The following is a 16504-nucleotide window of genomic DNA, read 5'->3' as shown; positions in this document are numbered from 1 at the left end:
TGTGGCCCAGACATCTATGGATGTATATGGGCCCCTATAATATAGGAGGGCTTATTCCTGCCCCTATGTTAATATAATGTCCGTTCATATATGCGTATAGATGTGCCCCAAGCATCTATACGCATATATGCCGGAATCCCGCCGAAGTGCGCCTGCCAGGTGGGTGGAGGAGACCGACAGTTGGACAATTATGTCCAGCGTCGGCCTCTACAAAGGACAGAGGATCAATAAGATCCTCTGCCCTTTGTCACCATCTCCGGCCGCGCCGGAGATGGTGCGCCTAACAGAGACATGGGAACAAAGAGTTCCCATGCCCCTGTGAGTGGCTGACCTCCGGCGCTGTAATTACAGCGCCGGAGGTAAGCGTCCGCTTCACAGGCGGGAGGATCAAAGGATCCCCCCCCTGGAAGCGCGCTCCGAGATCCTCGGGCCGGCGCGGTGACGTCACATCACCACGCCGGCCCACGGGTTGAGGCCGGCGGTGCGCATGCGCACGGCGCCAAGAGGAGGACTGCGAGCGGGCGCCGCGAAGTTTAAATAGACCGGCGGCGCTCCGCTCTGCAGTCGGGTTAGTCCAGCACCACCACCAGCAAGCGAGGCATCCCCTGGACAACGAGCCCCCCTGGACCAACGAGCATCAATCCTAAGTACCCTCCGGACCCCCCCTGCAATATACTCTCTCCCTATATACCCCCTACCACTATATACCCCCTTATTACCATATATATATACCCCCCTATTACTCTCTCTCTCTATATACCCCCTACCACTCTATATATATATCCCACTACTACTATATATATACCCCACTATATACCCCCCTATTACTCTCTCTCCCTATATACCCCCTACCACTATATCCCACTACTACTATATATATACCCCACTATCTCTCTCCCTATATACCCCCTACCACTCTATATATATATATACCCCACTACTATACTCCCCTGGTAACCCTATCCTCCCCTGGTAATCCTATCCTCCCCTGGTAATCCTATCCTCCCCTGGTAATCCTATCCTCCCCTGGTAATCCTATACTCCCCTGGTAACCCTATACTCCCCTGGTATACTCCCCTGGTAATCCTATATACCCCCAATAACCCTTTAATGCTTTGAGGTCGGCTTACACCCGTGTAAGACCACCGTCAACCTTCGTCTATCCCATAGGGACAGTTTATAGTACTAGGTGGGTGGGCTGTTAATATTGAATGTGTGTATCGTATAGTTAGTTTATGGGTGGAATTGGGAACGTGTAGTGTAGTTGAGTACTGTATAATTAGTGCTGTATTGTTAGTGTATTGCGCAGTGTATTGTTAATAAATACTGTTATATTTGTATCTATCTGTGTAACGTGTAGTTATTGGCAATAGTTAGTAAGGCGCATGCAGCTAGTGTAACGATCAGTGTAAGGCATAGTGAAAATATTGTTATTGTTATATAAAGGCATAAATAGGCGGAGTTATCAATAGCTGACTCCTCCTATTTATGAATATTAATTACCGATATTTACATAAATATTGGTGATTAATATCCCCCTTCTACATTGGCGAGCCAGCCCCACTGCTAGGAATTTGTTTTCTGTGTTTGGTTTTGGTGAAAAGAATCGCTTGCGCTGTGAACTAGTCAGGCGGGAGGGACGCGGTCAGTGGATTCTGAGCGTCCATTGCCTGGTAGTTCGTACAGGGAAAGCGGTTTGTTCAATCAGAACCAGACACAGAGCAATCTCTACAGCAGAGAATCTAAAAAAATTTTTCTGTATTAATATTTTCTGATTCCTTTACACGCCCACTGAAGAGAGTACCGTCGTCATTGAAGTCGAACATAAGTCGTCTGGCTGGTCGGGAGAAGGCGTTCCGAATATTGAAGGACCTCCTCCACGCAGCAACACAGCACAACAAACGACACCAATGAAGATGGCCTCTCGTCAAAAAGTAAGTATGAACTTCGCCACACTGCAACACCTCAGCAAACATAGCACATACAACCCCATCATCCCCACCACATACAAATCCACTGAGCTGCTATGGTCCACCTTATTGGACCAGGCATACGCTCATGACAAACTCTACATTAATCGCAGCATGTTTAAAAAAACAAAAAAACGACTCCAAATGTTAGCCAAATTGGTTCACACCTTTGAGGATATCATTTGGAAGCCGGAACATCTGGAAACACTTAACAGCACGTCAAAGGCAGAGGAAGTTTCCAACACTGCAAACTTCCACTGCAATTGTTGTGTTGAGAACATTAAACAATTACACACATTACAAACACAATTACAAGAGAAATCCCAGTGTACGGTCGAGAGGGGCAGGGAGATTTGCGTGTTAGAGTCTAGACTCTCGGACAAGGAGAGTTTCTACTCTGACATGGATAAGGAACTGCTCAGACTGTACACTGAGATAAACCAGTTCAGGAACAATACGGTATCTATGGATAACATGATTGTTCAACTTCGAGAGGACCTGGCTGCAAAAACGCAAACCATTGCGGATTTGCAGCAGGTCATCTCGAATCTGTCACGGCCTGGTGCTAACAGTATGGTGCCCACGAAACAGGTTTGTGTTTCGGAAACGGCACAGGGGGAGATAGCGGCGACAGCGCCAAGATCTTCCACGGATCAAACATCCGATACAGTAGACACTAGGGGACAGGTGGAACGGACGCTACATTTCACCCACACACCCAGGGAGAATAGTAGCAACCGATGCCAGGAACAGGGCAACGATTGGAGAGAGGAAAGTGGTTGGCCATTTACCACTTCCAATCCGCCAACGCGTCCGGAAAGACAGGAAGATTTTTATCCTAACCATTCCAGTATGGAAAGGATAAACTTCCTGTTACGGATCTGCAAGGAGATCCCAACATATGATCCCAGTGTAGATCCGTTTACTTCATGTGATATCTTCGAGGGTCACTGTAACAAGTATTCAGTGGCTCACGAATATCGCATGGAGTTATTCAAGTTATGGTTACCTACACACCTAAACCAAAGGTATGAGGTAACGGGGAGGACGCAACCCATGAATGGACAGTTTTATGACAAGGAGGAACGTCTCTCCATACTCATGAGACTGGCAACGGGCCATTGGGACGTCACTCCGGATATCCTGTCCAAGTTCAAACCCACTATACATGACGAACCTCTGTCTATGTGTAGTCGGTTTGAAGCAATGTACAGAAGGGTTACAAAAGATCACGGTATCGGAATTCCACAGGGTATGATACGTATGTTTGTGGAAAAATTCCCATACCTTGACACTGCAATCCGGTTGAGTGCAGCTAGGGAGCCATCCCTCACGGATGCTGCTATGATTATTGAGCAGTGCAGACAGGATACACTGCTCAATAGGAAATCCGTCAAAGTGACGGAGCGTGCGCCTGTACACGATACATCTCAAGATGAACGGGTACAGCACACAAAAGGTAACTCGGCTATTCGCCCCACAGCCCCGCCATTGGAAAGAATGGGAGGCATTCGATGCTTCCTATGTTTACAATACGGGCACATAAAGAGGAATTGTCCACAATGGTCACGTAACAACCGGACAAATCCTGAGAGAACAGGCAATAATAACGGTTTCAAGATGAAACCTAATTATGCCAAACCAGTGGGGGAATATCTGGGACATTCACAGGTCCAGACACCAAAACGTGTGGCTGTTGTGAATGACCCAGCGCGTTCGGTAATGAGTGTGGAATCCCGGGAATCCACACAAAGGGTCCATAGCAAGAACCCACAAGTGGCAGTATGTACCTCACAGGTACCTACTGGGAGTCTAGTAGAAATTGATTGAAGATCAGGGATCCCTAAAGATCTGGCGCCAATATGTCCCATCATACTGGATTCTTCAGGGAGACCCCACATAAAGGCCAAAATCAAAAATCAGGACGCCGAAATCATGCTTGACACTGGTGCGGAAATTTCCATTACCAATGTCAAACATGATTTACATCCCAACAGCCCTCAGTGTGTGGTGATCGGATTTGATCACCAACAAGGGGGGGTGAGGGCCCACAGAATAGAAGAAGTAATTGTCCAGATTACCAGTCACACGACCCTTAGGATCCCCATGTGGTATTACCCCGGTTCTGACAACATTATTGGAACCGACGTAATGACACAAAATGGGTGGATCTTAGATCTGGCAAATAGTATTGTATGGAAGGGTCCCAGACAATCCAAGGTGTTTGTCATCCAACGCCAGTTTCTGGGACCACCATTGCCAACAATAGATGACTCTACTGAAGTACTTGAACACAAATGGCCTGAGATCTCGCATAATCCAGACCTTGAGCCTATTGTGTATGAGTACCCCGATCTGTGGGCCCAGGGAAAAAAACGATTGTGGCAGACTGATTGGTGTTCAGGTGGACATACAGGGTCCCGACCCTCCACCTCAACGCCAATACCGCTTTCCGCCAGAAGCCACCTATTCAATTTTGGACACCGTCCAAGAATTGAAAACTAGGGGGGTGGTCATAGAGGGCAATTCTAAATGCAACAATGCCCTCTGGCCAGTAAAGAAAAAGGACACCAATGCATGGAGGCTCACCATAGACCTCCGGGTCCTCAACAAATACACCCCAATGTCCGCTCCAGTGGTGGCACAGACTCCCGACATCATTGCCAGAATAAGCGGCAAAAGTCGCATATTCTCAACCATAGATGTTGCCAATGGGTTCTTCTCAATTGAACTCACTGAAAACTGTAGGTACAAATTTGCCTTTACAGTAGGGGACAAACAGTACATGTTTGGTGTACTCCCCCAGGGGTTCCACAGTAGTCCCACATATTTTCACCAGGCATTGGCAGCTGTTCTGAGTGTATTCTCACGGCCAGAATGCCTTCTGCAATACGTGGATGACCTGCTCTTACACACAGAAACCGTAGAAGAACACTTGGTTCTGTTAAAAGAGCTATTGGGACTCCTGGCCAAGTCAGGACTCAAGCTGAGTCCCCACAAGGCAAATTTGGCCAGAACAGAGGTGACTTTCCTTGGAGTCCAAATTTCTTTTGGAGCCAAAGGAATCGTGGCAGCCAGAGTGGAAGCCATGGTAAAATTACCTAGACCGGGCACTCTACAGGATTTGAGAAAATTCCTGGGAGTTGCTAATTTTATGAGGGAGTTCATAGAGGATTTTGCTGCCAAAGCAAAACCCCTCTATGAACTCCTCAGAGGAGAAGACCCCTCAATCAAAGGTTGGTCTGATGCACAGGAAGAGGCCTTTTCTATTTTGAAAAGGGACCTCTCCTCTGCCCCTGTATTGGCCACTCCCCATCCTGAAGGGGAAATAGCCATACAGGCGCATGCAGGGACGGAGTCTATCTCAGCGGTCCTCCTACAGCAGATAGGGTATGACACTAGACCGCTGGGATACTTCTCCAGGTTACTTTCGCCTGTTGAACGAGGGTTCGATGAGTGTGCCAAACAACTGGCAGCCATACACTATGCCGTCAAAACCACTGAGCATATTGTAGGCTTCAGGCCCCTCACTTTACAGACTCCACACTCTCCATTGGCCCTCTTGCTCCGTGATACACTCCCTGGAGTCTCTCAACAGAGATTCGGGAGGTGGATTATGGATCTCAGTGGTCGGAGTCTGCAGGTGAACCACAAAGCCAAGTATGTTCTGTCCCAGTTATTGAACCTAACTGGCACCGAACATGACTGTGGCCAACCAGCGCATATCAACGCGCCACAAATTTTCAGGACCGATAAACATCCAGAAGACAGAGTCATCTTTGTGGATGGCTCTCGATTTTTCATGGATGGGACCTATGTCACAGGTTTTGCCGTGCTGGATGAGACCACAGGTACCCAGAATCTTGTCAAGTTACCAGGTCACATGTCGGCACAGCGGGCGGAACTGGAGGCGGTCAAGGAAGCCTTGCTTCTTCAACCCCCAGGGAAACGAACTATATATAGCGACAGTTCATATGTAGTTCGTTCTCTCACCCTGCACCTGGACACCTGGAAAAGACGAGGATTTGTGGATAGCCAAAACAAACCTCTGGCTCATTTGTCGGTCCTGAAAGAACTTTGGGAATGGGGCATGGCACACACGGCGGAAGCAGCCATCATAAAAATCCCTGCGCATCAGAAAGGGGACGAGCCTTTGACGTTAGGTAACAACAAGGCGGATGAATTGGCCAAACTAGCGGCAGTGTCTGGGATCCTTCAGGAAACAGACACTGAGCCGTTACCGGCCTACCAGATTGCAGTTCGTACCAACCTGAGTAAAGGCCCGGTGTCATTTGAGGAGGAACAAGCAAAAGATCCTCTTCTAATGACACACCTCACATCTCCACAGCATCCCTGGTCAATACAACAGGGGATCCTGTGTTACGATACCGGTACACAGCAACTTCCTCTTCCCGTGGTTCCACAGCATCTGCAAGCAGAGCTAACCAGATTGAACCACCAACTGTTTGGACACCTGGGCCGGGATAAACTCTTGTCTCTCCTGAGAGACAAATTATACTGGCCAGGAATGTCCCACACAGTAGAGGAAGTAACACAACAGTGCCTGGTTTGTGCTCAGGTTAACCCAAGGGCGTCAGCCCTGAAGCCGGTGTTGCAGCGAGTTCCTCCTGCAGATGGTCCGTGGTCCGCACTACAAATAGATTTTATCGGACCTTTACCAACAGGAAGTCGTAACTATCGTTACGCACTGGTGGTAGTGGATGTCTTCTCTAAGTGGGTAGAAGCCATCCCCACGGTTAATGATTCGGCTACAACCACTGCCCGTGTTCTCTGGGAACAGGTTCTGTCACGATGGGGTATCCCCAGATTGATAGAGTCGGACAGAGGGACCCATTTCACGGGTAAGGTAATGAAAGCACTTTGTGGTCTTTTAGATATAAAGCAAAGGTTTCATGTGCCTTACCACCCTCAGTCTGCGGGCATCGTGGAGCGGATGAACCGGACCATAAAAACACGACTTTCTAAAGCACTACTGGAGAAAGGTTCCTCATGGGTAACCTCTCTGCCAGCCGTGCTAATGGGAATCCGAGCTACCGAGGCTACTAGTACCGGTATCACCCCATTTGAACTAATGACCGGACGCAAAATGCCCCTATGCCTACCCAATGAACCCCTAGTGTCAGAACCAGTGAAGAACGCCATCGCCAGAGACCTGTTTCTCCAACAGGTACAACTAAACCTGAAGGAGTTATTGCCTCATGCAGCGATACGGCTACACAGACCGTATCTACAGGGGGAAACGCCAATGCCCTCTGTAGGAGAGCTAGTGATGGTGAAAATCTTCCGTCGGGCCGGCCCCTGGGATGCAAACTGGGAAGGACCCTATCAGGTTCTTGAAGTAATGGGTGACACCATGCTAAAGGTGCAAAGGCCGATGACGACCAAGAAAAAGTCACGTAGGCGACAGGGAGTTTTATGGATCCATATCGACCAGGCCAAGGTCACCCGAGCCTCCCCAACTCAATAACATGAACCCTCACAGAGTTGGGTGACCGGGGGGGGGGGGGGTGTTTTGGTGGGTCGAGGGTGGATCCATGAAACTAATTACATTCACATTGAATTAACAGATCACGGGAGGGAGACTCACCAAGGTTACGACTAGCCTGAAAAGATATACAAATCCTCTGAACATGGCATATCCCCAATTTGTGGCACTGGTGGTAAGCATGATGATGGCAGGTTCAACCTCTTTGGGGGAGGGCCTGGGAGTTAAGATAGATATGGCTGACATATCTATGAATAAACCCGGCCTTTTAATGGTGGAATGTTTGGAGGGCAAAATCCTGAAACCATACGAGAACTTTTCATTTACACCAGGACAGTGGTATCTGTATGGTTTCCAGAGGGAGAGTTTTGCCCAAGGTGTAATTCAACATTATACCCCGGTGGAGAATGTGTCTGCCATACAACATGATTTACATGCACTCTGCCTCAAAGAATTCAGACATTTTCGGGACTCTGACCCTACTCCTATGAGATCCTTAAGATGGGTGTCTAAGGACCCTCACTTACATCCTTACAAACAAGTGGAAGCCAACACTACCACAGTGTTGTGTACCAAGGAGGGGGTTCTGAGTCCCGAGGATGTCACGGGTGCAGAGTATAGTGGCTGGTATATCCTTAAAGCTACCTTCATAAGGAGGGATAGCCAAGATGGGCTGAGGGTAAGGACATATTTTGACAGACCCATTCCGGTAAAGGGCACCCTAAAAGCTTATTGTATGTTAAGAGATTCCCAGATGATTATCACTAGGGAATCCAGTTATGTTCAAGGACATGTGTCCACAGATTACATACGAACCAGTATAGTGATGCTAAAGTTAAACTGCAGTAACTCTGGCCAGGCCCTATGGAATGACCAGAGTGGTCCGGTAAAACTGGAAGGCTTTTACCGAGCCACCGTTTTAAAAGTACGGACAGATGCCAAGGATCCCAGGTATGCTCAGTTAAAGGGATCTCCATCCATACGGTCCTTTATGATCACCATCATGAGAGACAATTGTGTTCAGGAGGTGACTGGATATTATTTCGTCACCTATGCCCACTGGGAAGAAGATACCCAGATGGTAACCTTGGACACTAATCCCTGGAGTTGGGATTTAGTGTGCAATGGGGTGGATACCCCTACAGTGGATGTATGGATGGACGGTACCCCTATGAATGAGGAATACCGGGGTAGGTATGTGTCTTCCGATTGGAAAGACCCCAGTGGCAGGGATATTAACTTTGACATCAATATAGATGGTTCGTTTAGATGGCCTTTTTGCGAGGCAGTAGATGAAGGGTGCTGGACATTTACACAATGGGCCTATCTGTCTAAATCCAAACCCGTAGGAAAACTAGTGCTACAGGTTGGAGAAAATGACCAATGGTATCCGTTCAGAGGTAGAGGGCAAGTTTGTGTAACGGTGGTGAGGATCCCCTATGAAGCAACAGGTCTACAACCTGTAAAAATGCATTTAAACTCTTGCAACGCCCCTATCCATCAATTGGCAGATCCTATAGCTCCTCAACTGTCCTCCCCATGGAAGATCATCACGGGGACAAAATTCGTCCTATTTACTTGGAGAATTTCTGTAGATGACTTCCGAGTCGACCAGTGGGATCACAGATGTGGGGAGTTTGTGAGGAACCAAATTGACATGATAAGAGGTTGGATAGAGGCGGGGCAAGAGGTAAGAAAGGACGATCTCATACACAGAAATCACAGGGGAAGAAGAGACCTGATAGCCATGGGACTAGGCGGAGGTGCATTGGGAGTGGGCGCCCTGAACACTATGGATATGGAAGTCCTGAGAGGTAAACTTGGGGATGTTGCGCGACACGCCGGAGAAGGATTCGAGACCCAGCTTGATGTAAACCACGTCTTAGAGGGTTTGCAACATTCGCACATAGATGCCACTACCTCTCTATCTTCTGCTTTACGAGAGAAGTTTAGAAGGTTAGTTGTGGGTCTCTTGGAAGAACAGGATAGAGCTCAGCTCGCACTGGCGTGTACGCAGGTCCAGAGTGAACTCTCAGGCAACCTTAAACATATTGTATCATCATTGTACGGCGGCCACTTCCCATTTAACCTCCGCCAACGGGTAAGTCCTCTTATATCTCCTTTTGCAGCCAATCACACCAACTGGTGGGTAGTCCAGTGGCACGGCTGTAGGAATCTCACTTGCACTGCTTCGTCATTGGCTCCTGTATCTGGCCATCTTAGACAGGGTTACAGTGCAATTAACTTAGGGATTGTCATAAATAACCAGACGGTGCTTCATCCACAGCTCCCCCCGGGCGTTCTAACCTATGAGAGAGGCCATCCTTATCTGTTAGACACAGAGGGATGTTGGAAGAAAGAGGATGCTATCCTCTGTCAAGGTAGTCAGGATCGGGTGTTAAGACACCAATGTTGGAGCACCGAGGGGTCCTGTGAGATGAAGGCCAGCCCAATACCCTCATCCCTTAAATACTTGGGACAGGGGTATTGGTGCTGGTACCAAAGGCAAAACATGTCTTATACAATCTATGGAACTAACTGCACTGAGAGAGGAGAACTCCTCCCTGGAGCGTATTGCACCCTTAGTCCCGTCCTAGGTTTAGATGTCGCAGAGTTACAAGGAAGGACACCAATCACCCCGGAGAAGAGACTCGACATCCGCCCTGACGTACCCGTGAGACTCCAGAAGATCCCTCTTGGCTTTGGGATAGAACTCAAACATCTCCTGCTAGACTTCAGCCAAGAAGACGAAATAATTAAGAATCTTCGAGAAACAGAGAAACAGGCCACCATCCAACTGATGCACGACAAGAATAAAATAACGGCAATCACAACTGCGTTGGACAAAGACTCCAAGATCTCCTGGTGGGAAAGTCTGTTCGGCTACAGTCCAAAGGCAACATCCTTCTTCAACCTATTGATTCATCCGGTGATAGTTCTTCTGGTTCTGGTAATCGTCATGTACACGGGACTGTGTCTAATCTACAGGAGGGTCAAGAGACTTGCGGACCAGCTAAACCAGAACCAGACAGAACTTCACGAAGTTAATCGTAGGAGGCTCAGGACTTAGCTCCAACAAAGTCCTGAAGCCAGAGATCGCATGGACATACGGTTTCCTATGAAGGTCGGGATGAAAATCCAAAAGCCATCCTGTGACCTCATAGTATTGTGTGTGTATATAAATATTGTGTGGTAGTAGCTTTTCCTATGAGGGTTCAGGATGTACCTCCAAAGCCATCCTGTGACCTCATAGCATTGTGTGTATGTATACACGTATTATAGTAGATTTTCATAGGAGGGTTCGGGGTATAATCATAGGCCACCCTAGGACCTCATCATATCGTGTATAGATTTATATTGATTATTTGCATGTGAGTTCCTCATGTACCCATGGACACTCTGGGTGCAAGTGTGCGACAGTCATGAGACAAAATGGCTGGACGCACACTTGCATCCTATGGTATGAGTCTCTATGGGTACACACTGAATTGAATTGGGCTGTATTGGGAGGGATGCGACATGTTTGTATGAGTGGGGTAGGATAGATTCCCTAGGGTCAGGCCCCTCATCACTAAGGTATTTGCCGCTTCAATATCGACAATGGTGACTTTTTGTAAGGGTTGGACTGAATGATGGTAGTGCGGGGTTCCTTCCCGCAGGTAGGATTTAGGTACTATGACATCACCTCTCACCTGAAAATCTGACCTGCCTTGTAAAAACCTATGCATCTGTCCATGGGAGAACCTCTCCAACAACTGAGTCTTAAATTAAGATGAAAGTCATACTGGTGTTGAAAGGTCAGCCTACGGCCGTCCGTACCCCATAAGGAGGTGCTACATTAATTTCCGGCACCAACATTGGGGGTAACAGACGCCAGAAGAAACACTGGCAAAGAGAGAACACGGTCACTGAGTGGAGTGATTTAAAGACAGTGAGGGTGAAGCCATTCCAGAGTCAGAAATAGACTACATAGGGAGTGGCTGACACCTGAGGATCATAATATAAGAGGCCAAGGAAGTTATCCAAAGAGAAGACGATGTATTCGGTGGGTGGAAGCATTTGGTGAAGGGCAGGTCGGAGATGTTGGTCATTATAGGTGATGTCTAGGTACCTAAGGGTCATATTACTTCAGTCCTTCCTGAATCGTCACCTAGAGGGCGATTGAGAGGAGACTAATACATCCCAACCCTTCCCCCAAAATGCTTATTGTCGTGTTCCCGACAACAGGGGGATTGTTGAGGGAAGGGACATATTCAGGTGTGCATGTGTATATGTATATATATATATATATGTATATGTATATGTATGTATGTGTATATGTATGTATATATGTATATATAGGCCCTTCTTCTGGGCCCGTCCAGTTGTGATGTGTTGCACACATAGAGATGTATGTGTGCCCCCTGGGCGGCATGCATCTCTATGTGTGTAAGCCATATGGGTACATATATATCTATGGATGTGGCCCAGACATCTATGGATGTATATGGGCCCCTATAATATAGGAGGGCTTATTCCTGCCCCTATGTTAATATAATGTCCGTTCATATATGCGTATAGATGTGCCCCAAGCATCTATACGCATATATGCCGGAATCCCGCCGAAGTGCGCCTGCCAGGTGGGTGGAGGAGACCGACAGTTGGACAATTATGTCCAGCGTCGGCCTCTACAAAGGACAGAGGATCAATAAGATCCTCTGCCCTTTGTCACCATCTCCGGCCGCGCCGGAGATGGTGCGCCTAACAGAGACATGGGAACAAAGAGTTCCCATGCCCCTGTGAGTGGCTGACCTCCGGCGCTGTAATTACAGCGCCGGAGGTAAGCGTCCGCTTCACAGGCGGGAGGATCAAAGGATCCCCCCCCTGGAAGCGCGCTCCGAGATCCTCGGGCCGGCGCGGTGACGTCACATCACCACGCCGGCCCACGGGTTGAGGCCGGCGGTGCGCATGCGCACGGCGCCAAGAGGAGGACTGCGAGCGGGCGCCGCGAAGTTTAAATAGACCGGCGGCGCTCCGCTCTGCAGTCGGGTTAGTCCAGCACCACCACCAGCAAGCGAGGCATCCCCTGGACAACGAGCCCCCCTGGACCAACGAGCATCAATCCTAAGTACCCTCCGGACCCCCCCTGCAATATACTCTCTCCCTATATACCCCCTACCACTATATACCCCCTTATTACCATATATATATACCCCCCTATTACTCTCTCTCTCTATATACCCCCTACCACTCTATATATATATCCCACTACTACTATATATATACCCCACTATATACCCCCCTATTACTCTCTCTCCCTATATACCCCCTACCACTATATCCCACTACTACTATATATATACCCCACTATCTCTCTCCCTATATACCCCCTACCACTCTATATATATATATACCCCACTACTATACTCCCCTGGTAACCCTATCCTCCCCTGGTAATCCTATCCTCCCCTGGTAATCCTATCCTCCCCTGGTAATCCTATCCTCCCCTGGTAATCCTATACTCCCCTGGTAACCCTATACTCCCCTGGTATACTCCCCTGGTAATCCTATATACCCCCAATAACCCTTTAATGCTTTGAGGTCGGCTTACACCCGTGTAAGACCACCGTCAACCTTCGTCTATCCCATAGGGACAGTTTATAGTACTAGGTGGGTGGGCTGTTAATATTGAATGTGTGTATCGTATAGTTAGTTTATGGGTGGAATTGGGAACGTGTAGTGTAGTTGAGTACTGTATAATTAGTGCTGTATTGTTAGTGTATTGCGCAGTGTATTGTTAATAAATACTGTTATATTTGTATCTATCTGTGTAACGTGTAGTTATTGGCAATAGTTAGTAAGGCGCATGCAGCTAGTGTAACGATCAGTGTAAGGCATAGTGAAAATATTGTTATTGTTATATAAAGGCATAAATAGGCGGAGTTATCAATAGCTGACTCCTCCTATTTATGAATATTAATTACCGATATTTACATAAATATTGGTGATTAATATCCCCCTTCTACACACCCCATATCTGGTCGTAAACTACTATTTGGCTAAACGGCAGGACATAGAAGAAGGGGAACGCCATATGGTTTTTGGAAGGCAGATTTTGCTGGACTGGTTTATTTACACCATGTACCCTTTCAAGCCCCCTGATGCACCCCTAGAGTAGAAACTCCATAAAAGTGACCCCATCTAGGAAACTACGGGATAAGGTGGTTGTTGTTTTGAGACTATTTTAGGGTAAATATGATTTTTGATTGCTCTATATTACACTTTTTGAGGCAAGGTAACAAAAAATTTTAATTCTAAAATTGTTTCTACATTCGCTATTTAGTTTTGTGGAACACCTAAAGGGTTAACAAAGTTTGTAAAGTAACTTTTGAATACCTTGAGGGGGTGTAGTTTCTTAGATGGGGTTACTTTTTTGGAGTTTCTAGTCTAGGCTACATCAGGGGGGGCTTCTAATGGGACATGGTGTAATTAAACCAGTCCATCAAAATCTGCCTTCCAGAAACCATATGGCGTTCCCTTCGTTCTATGCCCTGCCGTGTGGCTATATAGCCATTTACGACCACATATGGGGTGCTTCTGCAAACTACAGAATCAGGGCAATAAAAATTTAGTTTTGTTTGGCTGTTAACCCTTGCTTTATTACCGGGAAAAAAGGATTCAAATGGAAATTTTGCCCAAAAATTGGTGTTTTGGCACCGTTTTTATTTTATATTTGTAACGCTGTTCATCCGAGGGGTTTGGTCAAATGTTATTTTTATAGGGCAGATTCTTACGGACGCGGTGATACCTAATATGTCTACATTTTATTTAGATTTTACACTATATTATCATTTTAGGAACCAAAAAAAATCATTTTAGTATCTCCTTAGCCTGGGAGCTACAGTTTTTTGTTTTTTTTGTTGGGCGACTATCTAATGTAGGGGCTAATTTTTTGCGGGATGAGATGGCGGTTTTATTGGCACTAATTGGGGGTGCATAAGACATTTTGATCGCTCGCTATTACACTTTTTGTGATGTTAGGTGACAAAAAATGGCTTTTTTTTTTTGCACTTTTTTTTTTTTTTTACCCCGTTCATCCGGGGGGGTTGGGCTAAATGTTATTTTTATAGAAAAGATTTTTACGGACGCGGCGATGCCCAATATGTATGGCTCTCAGACTTTGGAGACACTAAGCAGGCATCCTCAAACTGCGGCCCTCCAGATGTTGTAAAACTACAATTCCCACCATGCCCTGCTGATGGCTGTAGGTTGTCTGGGCATGCTGGGAGTTATAGTTTTACAACATCTGGAGGGCCGCAGTTTGAGGATGCCTGCACTAAAGCTAATATTTGGGGGGGGGGGGTGGAATTGTTTCCGTGTCTCCAAAGTCTGAGAGCCATAGTTTTTTATGTTCTCTAGGGGACTGTTGGGGATTATAAAAATTTAGTACTCCATGGAAGTGTGATACTCCCTAAAGCAATCGATAACTCAGAGGCCCGGATGATCAGGGCAAGTGTCACATTGAGTGGTGGTGTCCTTCCGTATCCCCCCTCCTGCGACACACTCTGTACCTTTTTTGGGTTCGCCCCTTCTTTCCAGTATGGGGGACCACACCTTGAAAATGTTGGCCAGGGACGTTCCGGGCGCCTCCAATTCCCGAGGTACTCCGGCCTGCTCTTTCCCGGTCTGAAAAGATCAGGTCCTTGAGGACTGCCTCATAGAATTGGTGGAATGTCCCTGTGCTGCCAGCGCTTCGGGATAGTACAAAAGCGTTGTACAAGGCAACCTGTACCAAGTAGACCGCAACTTTTTTGTACCATGCCCGGGTTTTGCGCATGGCATTATATGGCTTGAGGACTTGATCAGAGAGATCAACTCCTCCCATATACCGATTGTAGTCGACGATACAATCGGGCTTGAGGACCGTTGCCGCGGTACCTCGCACAGGGACAGGGGTGATACTGTTACCGTGGATTGTGGACAGTACAAGGACATCCCTCTTGTCCTTATACCTGACCAGCAACAGGTGTTTCCACTGGTAAGGGCACAGGTCTCACCCCTGGGGATAGGTACCTGGAGGGGGTAGGTAGGGAGGCAGCGTTGATTTTTCCGCACGGTCCCACAAGCGAACGTGGATCTGGCGGCAAGGGACCTGAACAAGGGAATGCTAGTATAAAAGTTATCCACGTACAAGTGGTAACCCTTATCTAGCAGTGGGTACATAAGGTCCCACACGAGTTTCCCGCTAACACCGAGAGTGGGGGGACATTCTGGGGGTTCAATACGGGAATCTCGCCCCTCGTACACACAAAATTTGTAAATGTACCCTGAGGCATTTTGTACATTTTCACGCCATACCTCGCCCGCTTAGTGGGAATGTATTGGCGGAAACTGAGTCTCCCCTCAACGCAACGAGAGACTCATCAACCGCGACCTCCCTTCCAGGTACATAAGCCTGCGCAAATTTGAATAATGCAGACATTTCCGGATGGCCTCAAACCGGGGACGTGTCATGGCCATACTGTAGAGTGGGGTCTGGTAGAGGATGTCCCCACTCCAGTATTGCCTGACACTGGGTTTTTGCACTAGACCCATGTGCAGCACGAGGCCCCAAAATGTCCTCATCTCGGCTGCACTGACCGGCGTCCAGCCACCGGGTCTAGCCAAAAAGGAGCCCGGGTGCTGAGCAACGAACTGTTGGGAGTACACAAATGGGTCACTGAAAAAAAAAAAAAAAAAGTCCATTTCAGTAAACCCCACTGTGGGAATCTGGATTCCTGGATTGCCAACAAAATCCGGAATCTCGGGCTCAAAATCCACTGGGGGACACCAGCTAAGTTCACCGGCAGGGGGCTCCGGTGGGCTTATTTGGTGAGCCGGGAAACCAGTAAGAGCGGCTCGTACTAGGGTGGGCCACAGGGTCCCTAGCATGTGGGGGGTCCCTGGCTCCGCCTGGCGGCGTCTCCGCCACCTTGAGGGCTCATCATCATCAGATGATGATGAGGAGGATGCGGGTGACAAGAGGAACGTGGGGTCATCCTCATCCTCA

The sequence above is a fragment of the Bufo bufo genome, chromosome 4 (genome assembly GCF_905171765.1).
Source record: "Bufo bufo chromosome 4, aBufBuf1.1, whole genome shotgun sequence".
Lineage (NCBI taxonomy): Eukaryota > Metazoa > Chordata > Amphibia > Anura > Bufonidae > Bufo > Bufo bufo.
The sequence above is the reverse complement of the archived record's forward strand: the minus strand, read 5'-3'. Positions refer to the sequence as shown.